The following is an 8,912-nucleotide window of genomic DNA, read 5'->3' as shown; positions in this document are numbered from 1 at the left end:
TCATCTCCAAGATGTGAGTACATATAGACACTGATTGCCAATAGGGATTGAGTGACCTTGAACTATTCAAGAACTTGTGGGTTACGGAGAATAATTAGAGGAGGTGGAGGAAGTGAAGTATGATTTCCAGTCCCATTAATTCACAACAAAGGGATTAATCTTTCACCTTGATTGTCATTTGGGCTATAATCTTCATTAGGATAGCTTTATCCAAAAGGATTAGGAAGACCATAGTTGTCATAACTAGACATCTATGAGGAAGAAATTCAAGTTTAGTTGCTTTAATTTCTTAATATACTACCCAATATGAAATATTAAGGCTAGGACCCAACACAATATTTTATAGCTTGGAAGAGGGATACCGTAATCCAAGCTACAAAATATTTGAAGGTAGGTAAATGACGATTTAACAATTTCCACCATGAAAAATGAAATTTAACATTAGGTTTTAAATGAATTGAAACTCCTAGATCTTTTGAGATTCATTGAACTATTCAATGGCATGTTTAAATCTCGATTGCGCCCTTCAATTTTGTGACTAGGATGCCGAGGATCACAAACAAGGAGTGAATAACCATGCAAATTAACTTGGTACACTTAATGTTACAACCACCTAATCAATGTGTCGGTTAACCACACACACTCCATTGATCTATGATTAACATCAAGCTACCCTTTGCCACACATTGTCAGTCCTAGATTAGTGTGCCGGTTAACCACACACGCTCCACTAACGAATTAACAAGGTGCAAAGTGCAATTTCATGGGTTAGCTCCAAATTAACATTTTCCTAAGTAACTAAGATTGGGAATTTATAAGTGTTTAGTTACTTATTATTTATCATTATACTTTTAACGAAGGGAGAATTAATATCATGTCCTACCCGTTCGGCTAACGACCCTCCACCAGTCAAGGAAGCGGTGGGTGAGAGTGGACACCCATTAAACTGCCATTTTATAGGGAGTAACCTTATACCCCCTTTATAGACCGGCTTCGTGAATGAGGCCTACTAATGGTAAGACTGACTTACTCTTATATATATATATATATATATATATATATATATATATATATATATATATATATATAAATATTAAACCTATAATATTATAATAGTATAAGGGTTGAATTTTAAACTATTAAAATTATAAGGGTTGGAATTGAAGTATACATGGGGGTAACTTTACAAATTCCAAAACTTGAGGGCAAGTTTTGAAGAATTCAAAAAACTTTTGGTTTCCATAACTTATGAGTTTAATATGGTTTTATGAAAGACTTTTCAAGTTCCATAACTTGAGGACAAGTTATGGAAGACATAAAACTATTTTATAAAACATTAAAATCAAGAGACTCTTCCAATTTCATAACCTATGAACCTTAATGTGCTTTCAAATGAAAAACTCTTCATATTCCACAACTTGAGGACAAGTTATGGAGTTCATAAAACCATTAAGATCAAATTACCAATTAACACAATAATCAAGTAATTTTTCTATGAACAAGATCAAAATCATAAGCAAAGATAATTCACATCAATAATTTTCAAGAACTTAGCTAATCATATAAACTAAAACAAGTCTTGAAAAATTGACAATTATCCTTTATTTTGGATGAGAATAAACATTACCATAACATCAAAATCAAATTTTATGAACAAAAACACTTTGTGGTAATGAATCTAATCCAAAACAGGCCAAAAAACTCGAAAATCTGCAATCTGGACTGCTAACTCGTCGAGCCCATTACTGGACTCGACGAGTCCAAGGAAAACTGCATGCAACTCAACGAGTCTGCCAGTGGACTCGGCGAGTCCACTGTCCAGACAGCAAAAAATTCGTTTTTTCAAGCAAGTAGCATCAAGTATAATCTGAAAACAACCTGACTCTGATACCACTGTTGGGTTTTGTATACTCCAACTTCCTATGGTGCACATACAACCCTAAATACCTTGGATCTATGTTTTCACTAATTATACATGCAATGATGTTTCCAAGGTATTAATCCTATAACTAGCATGCAATTGACATATACCATACAAGATACTAGTTAGGGTAACATACCTTTTATGTAGCTTGAAGTTTTGATGTATTTGGCCTTAAGAGCTTAGCTCCAATAGTGTGGAAGCCTCAAATGAAGTCACAACACATCATGAACAAAAGTGGAACTTGAGAGGGAATTCCATGCACCCAAAAACCACCATGTTTCTCTAAGAACTAGAAGTACACGTTTTTGGTCATGAAGCAACCTATTTTTATGGTGGATTCCAAGGGTCATGGGTATAACCCAAATCCATACCCATGGGTTTATGATCCATGGTTCATGTGGCCCAACTCTTTATGTATCCATGCATAAACTTGGTCCAACATGGATCATAAGCCCAACACATATAAATATAGCTAATTACCATAATTAGTCCCCATAGATTTAATTAGTCTTTTGATCACAAAATTAATTCCAAATTAATTCTTGATCAATACTAATTAAAACATATGATTTCATATTAATATATTATAACTTATAATATATTAACAAATCATATATAACCTTATCTCAAGAATCCATCCTAACAAATTGTCCTGATGATATGCAACCCAAATGGACCATGCTACTCTCGGGTCAAGTACATACCAATAATAGTTATGGGCTTGGACATCTAATCCAACAGTCTCCCACTTGGATAAATCTAAAACTATCATTGCAAGTATGACTCCTAAACCCGACTAGAAATCGTAGCTCTTAAAAGTCGATGTCGAACTCTGACCTAGTCAATGACATGTCCATTAGATAAGGGATCATATATTCCTCGATTCTAGATAGCATATGGACTTAGACATGGATTATAATCATTCCCTCTGTCCATTCGTTGCTTCCCGATTTCCGATTTATGACGACCGACTAATTGAACAAATCAAATCAGTCCAGGCCCGGCCGAGCACTTACGTTTGTCATCACTAAATCATCGAGGGGCCCACAGATATCGCTTTTATCCCTCCAATGGTAAAAGGAATCGATAAACTTCGACTCATATGCTTACTCTATTTACTCATCAAATCACACACAACAATGAGTTTTATAACACCAAGTTACTGGTGCATTTTCACATTATCAATGTGTAACCAACTTGTAGGCTGCAACTCATATCTCTCAGTTTGAAGAATATAAGATATTATCGTCTCCTGATCACTCGTGATAAAATCCATGAAGTGATTCAAATCAGTGTGGGTTTAATCCAATACTCGAATCTTATTCCAGGAGCACTCATGAATACTGCAGCTATGTCTAGGCCACCTAGACAAACTATAGACCCATTCATGATAGTCTTGCCTCAATACCTACTTCCAAATTATGATCGACTGTGGACGGTTTGAATAACCTATTTATTCCGCAAGTGAAAACATGCAAAGTGAAACACAAGAATAATACTAATCCTATATGGCCCCTATACTTGTGAGAGTAAATAAAACACCTTTTATTTAATCACCATATTGATTACTCATTATTCATTGTATAATGTTTCAAATAATTAACTTTATACTTGAATCAAAACATTAGTTGTCCCATGCTCCAAGCATGCACACTATGTTTACCTATGATCCTTTGTTTGTGGAATAGATCAATTGACAACATTTCAAATGATACTCATTTCACAATTCCAAATCCTTATCGCAAATGTAAGAATACAAGATTCTTTTCCATTTACTGAAATCTGTTAGATTCTAAACTTATATGCATTGATCCTTTTGTAATGACTATGCACAAAAGTCACAAAGACTCGGCAACAGACATTACAAAGTATTCCAATGAAGAGCAATTCTATGGAAACGAAGTCTCACATTCAAAGTACATTCCTTTGAACATCCTTCTTGCATTAAGTTTTCTAATCTTAGATAGATTTGAAGAACAACTTCCACCTATGGAAACATTTCCATATTCCCATTTTTTACTATCACTTCTGAACAAGAGTTGCCTCTTTTCTATAAATATGTCAATATGGTCTTTCCAAAAATTAACACTATACATCAACCATCCATGAGCAACCAATCTTTGGTAAACCTCAGATTGTCCTCGACAATTGCTTAATCATTTTAGTCATATCCAGTTCTAGTCCTTTTCCCTCTTAATGTCCTAGGCATTTAGAAAATTTAGAACGGATGAATATTATAGCACATGTAATCGATCCTATATCCAAAACATATGGGACACGATTCATGATGTCTCACATAAAGCCATGATACTAGACCAGTCTTTTGCTATAATATTTCTATTTCTATTTTCCATGTTCTCATAATTCGAATTATGAAAAGGGATGCCGTAATCATAATCGAATTTTAGAATGCAAATAATGTAATCATGACTAAATTTGATTAAAGACTCACAATCTAAGCTTTTAGAATTAGAATGAAGTATAATTTCCTCTCCCTTAATTATAGCAAAACAACTTTCCAAACCCTACAACTTTGCAAATTGACACTTTTGTTTTCTATAATTAACATTGCTAACTTGCAACACCTAACATAATAATCATGCTCCCACTTACATGATAATTATTAGCATAACAATTATGCTCCCACTAGCTTTGACATGTATCCAGAAATCAGTTGGACTTCTAGAAATCAATACTTATTGACTTTCTTACCAAAGTTCAGATTTCTGATACGAGATGCTTTGATAAGACTTTATCAAAATCATACACCTTTCCTTAGATAGCTCACATGTGTGTCTAAAGAATTATGAAGAGGTATGCCCTAATCATAATGTTTAGACCTTTTTCCCCTTCTCACAATTCGAATTATGAAGAGGGATGTCGTAATCATAATCGAATTTGAGAATGCAAATATCACAATTTCTATCTCCTTAAAATCTACTTAGTGAAAGCGTTTCCTCATCATCATTTTCATGAATCGAAGAGAAACCTTATGACACTTAGATTTTATGGTGTATGTGTTCCTATCCATGTGAATTTGTCAAAAACATAACTACAAGAGGAGGTTAGTGACAATATCCAAACTCATATGGACTGAACTTGTTCAATCTTAACTTTTTGCCACCTGGCAGCACAAGGGCCTACCATTGCTTCCAAGTAGTTATGCAAACAACTGACAACTCATAAAACACACATGCATAGTCAACTTTAAATGGAATGGGCACAGAAACAAGAATATGTCAACAAGATAGGTTATAAACCTCAAGTCGTGTGCTAGTGATAAACAATACCCTTGATTAGTTCTTGAAACTTTTCAAGATCTTTAACACTCCCACTGACCTCTTGACATATAAGATTCTCTTGTCAAGAACCATTCCTTGAAAAACAAATATTCAAGAGTTAGTGCGGATTCTTATCAAGACAAACACTTCACAAAATTGGCCCTAATTGGTCTTTGTTTTAACCAAAACATCACAACTTACCAATTTCAAATGTGCAAGAGTAGAAAACATTTTACTCTATATTTGATAAATGTTTTAAACCTTCTTAACATTATGTCACTCAAGGCTCGATCTTGGACTGTTACTCTAAGACTCAATTTTGGAATGAAATATGATTCATCTTTTGATTTAACCATTTCAACAATCCACAATTCCTATTCTTAGTCAAACAATTGCACTAAGATGTCCTTAGTGGATCAATTGTGATATGGTTTTTCCTAAACATTAAGATGATCATAAATAATGATACTGAAGTACTCTCCCATCTTTTTAGATTGGAGAAACTGTTATCGTTCTGCCTAATTTGATTCTTCTCATTCGTCCTGCCATACATTGAAACTTTTCCAATATTTCAGAATTATACTTGAACTTGTAAGCACAACCATATTTACTAAAATTTAGTAAATCATGATGAATAGCCTTATTGTTCTTTGTGGTAGACCTGATTAGCGCACGACCAAGTGTACCTGATATCCTAGTCCTTCACTTGACTCACATATACAAGTGAACAAGGAATTAGTCTTAATTTCCCAAAGATGAAAATTCTCATGCATCATACAATAAAATTTGCACGATTCCAAGTTTCTATCCAACTGAAACTTGGGTGATGAGAATCTTTCCTTATTTGGTAAATTATGACACTACCATAAACGAAAGAATCAAACCCATTTTCCAATATTGCTATCAATGAAAACATGTAAACAATAATTTTCACAAATGCCATTGTAAGGATACTTAAATAAAATCAAAAATTTTCCTTTTATTTTTAAAATTGCGGAAAAACATATCCTTACAATGCAAACACATATGAAAACTATATTGTTATCTATTCCTAAGCAATCTATCATAATTCTTAAGCAGCACCTCAAAATTCTGATCTTCGAATCATGCGATCGAAATCCACCTTCGCGATCAGATTCAGCATACTCTTCTTCTAAGCTTCCTCTCCTTTTTAGATTCTACAAAACAACAAAATGCGACCTAATCACATCATGTAATAAGAATCTCCAAATAGAAACTTAATAGAGTTAGATAGTGGACTTTACCTGAAGCATAGTCAAATTTATTGACTTTTACCATCCTAGTGAACTTTCAGGTAAATAAGTCAGCTTCGCAACCAATGCCCCTTCCTTTCGCAATAGAAATATATGGACTCTTTGGTAATGGTACATGTGAAAACCGTCAAATTCAAGTCAAAGTCAAAATCAAAAGTCAAAGTCAAAATCAAAAGTCAAAGTCAAAGTCAACAAGTCAACAAGTCAAACCGGTCAAACTTAACTAGTACTTGTATGTTAAAACTTATTCTATGTATAAAAATGTGCATTTGTATGTCAAGAATCCAAGTGTTTTTGAGAATTTATGTGTTTAACAATGTAAAAACCCTGAAAAGGGGAGTTAAATGCATCAAAACACGACTATGGACCCTTTTGGGGACTTGAAATGACCATAAACGAAGCATAACGGGGTTCACGAACCTTGCATTACGAGATTATACGATAATAATGGCTAAAATTAAATCTCTCCCAAATCTCTCTAAGTATGTGAAATCTCTCCCAAATCTCTCCAAGTATGTGAAATCTCTTCCAAATCTCTCCAAGTATGTGAAATCTCTCCCAAATCGCTCCAAGTATATGACATCTCTCCCAAATCTCTCTAAGTATGTGAAATCTCTCCCAAATCTCTCCAAGTATGTGAAATCTCTCCCAAATCTCTCCAAGTTTGTGAAATCTCTCCCAAATCTCTCCAAGTATGTGAAATCTCTCCAAGTATGTGAAATCTCTCCCAAATCTCTCCCAAAATCTCTCTCAAACTTTTTATAGTCATCTGGGTCACCCGACCCTTAACTTGGCCAAAAAAACCGCTTGAAACGGAGAGTTATATCGAAAAACAGCTAATTAGGGCCGAAACCCCTCTTACGAACCGAACCTCTTAGAAGGGAGCCCATAGAACCAAAACCTTCTCTTAGGACCGAAGGTCCCTTGTGAGGACCGAACCTAGTTCCCTCATGACCGAAGTTGCTTGTCAGAAGCGAACCTGTCAGAGCCGAAGCAAGCCATCGGGACCGAACCTCAGTAAACCGAAATAAACCGAGCCCTCGGTCTATTTCGCTTCCCTCGCCACTTCGGACCGAGACCCCCACCTTCGGTCCCTTCTTCCTCCTCTCGGTTCTCACACTCCTAAGAGCCGAACCTCGCAGGTTCACTCCTTAATGCCCGGTTTTCGACTACTTTCGCTTCCTAAGCCCGTTTTTGACGTTTTTGACGGGGATTTTTCACCAAATTCATATTTTTACCATTTTAAACCCCCAAAACTCATATTTTATTTATTTCTCAAGGATTTATTAATTATAAATCATTATTTTATATTAAAAAGAATATTCTACCCCACAAGTGGGTCAAGTGTGCCCACTTGTCTCCATGTGTCACCTCCTCATTGGCCCAATCTTATCCACATCACACAAACCAAGGCAAACATTCCCTTATCCTTGCCACTTGCTCCAGCAACATCTATATAAAGAAATCCCTGGAGAATTCCTTTGTTCACTTTGATCATTTCTTTCACTTACACCCTCCTCTTACCCTTCAAGAAAGCCTCTTTTCTCTCTACTTCCAACCACATTTTGGAAGTGTTCTTGAGCTACTACATCACTCTTTGGATCATCCAAGCTTTCACGTGTTCATCAAGTGTTCTTGACTTGATACTCTTCGTCTTCGACCTTGCATTCTTCAAGAAATCACTCAAGGTGAGTTCATACCCCTACATTTTCCAGTTTTCTTTAGTTTTCAGGGGGGAGGGGGGGATACAAGTTAAAACACCAAAATATATTTAAAACTTAACTTGACAGCTTACAATAGAAAATTTGTGACCTGTTCACGAACTGTTTTACCCATCTTAAACTTAATATTTTTCAAAAATGTTTAACATGCAAATAGTTCAGGTTTATACCTTTAAAATGACTACTTGCAAAACTCCATACGATTTTTCTACAATTTATGGTGATTTTTACAAAACTGCCTATCACAGCAGCAACGAAATCGGACCATGCTATGAAGATGAACATTTTCACACTGGTTTGAGACCACCAAAAATTATAGGAAAATTTATGAACATAGTAGACTCGTTTTACAAACTCTCAGAGTTTACGGATTCAGCTTTCGAACTTACAATGATTTTTCTATAAATATTTTAAAATAGCGACAGTTAAGGGTAAAAACTGTCAAAACAAGTTTAAGGGTCATTCACACCTTGTAACATGTTGAGCAAGGTGTGTAGGATTTACACTTAGTATTTTCAATGTTATTTTTATTGAAATACAAAGTCATGCATAACACGTTTTCATTAAACATAAAACACTCTTGATAAACTATAATAGGTATAGTTTGAACACTCCGTTTAACAAAGAAACACTAACACAATCGATTAACAAACCGGACACTTTCTTACAAATTACGTGAACTTGTTAATGAATAAATTTGTGAGTCGTTCTC

Source organism: Lactuca virosa, chromosome 8 (assembly GCF_052849685.1).
Source record: "Lactuca virosa cultivar CGN04683 chromosome 8, Lactuca_virosa_CGN04683_v6, whole genome shotgun sequence".
Taxonomy (NCBI): domain Eukaryota; kingdom Viridiplantae; phylum Streptophyta; class Magnoliopsida; order Asterales; family Asteraceae; genus Lactuca; species Lactuca virosa.
This window is presented reverse-complemented; position numbering follows the sequence as displayed.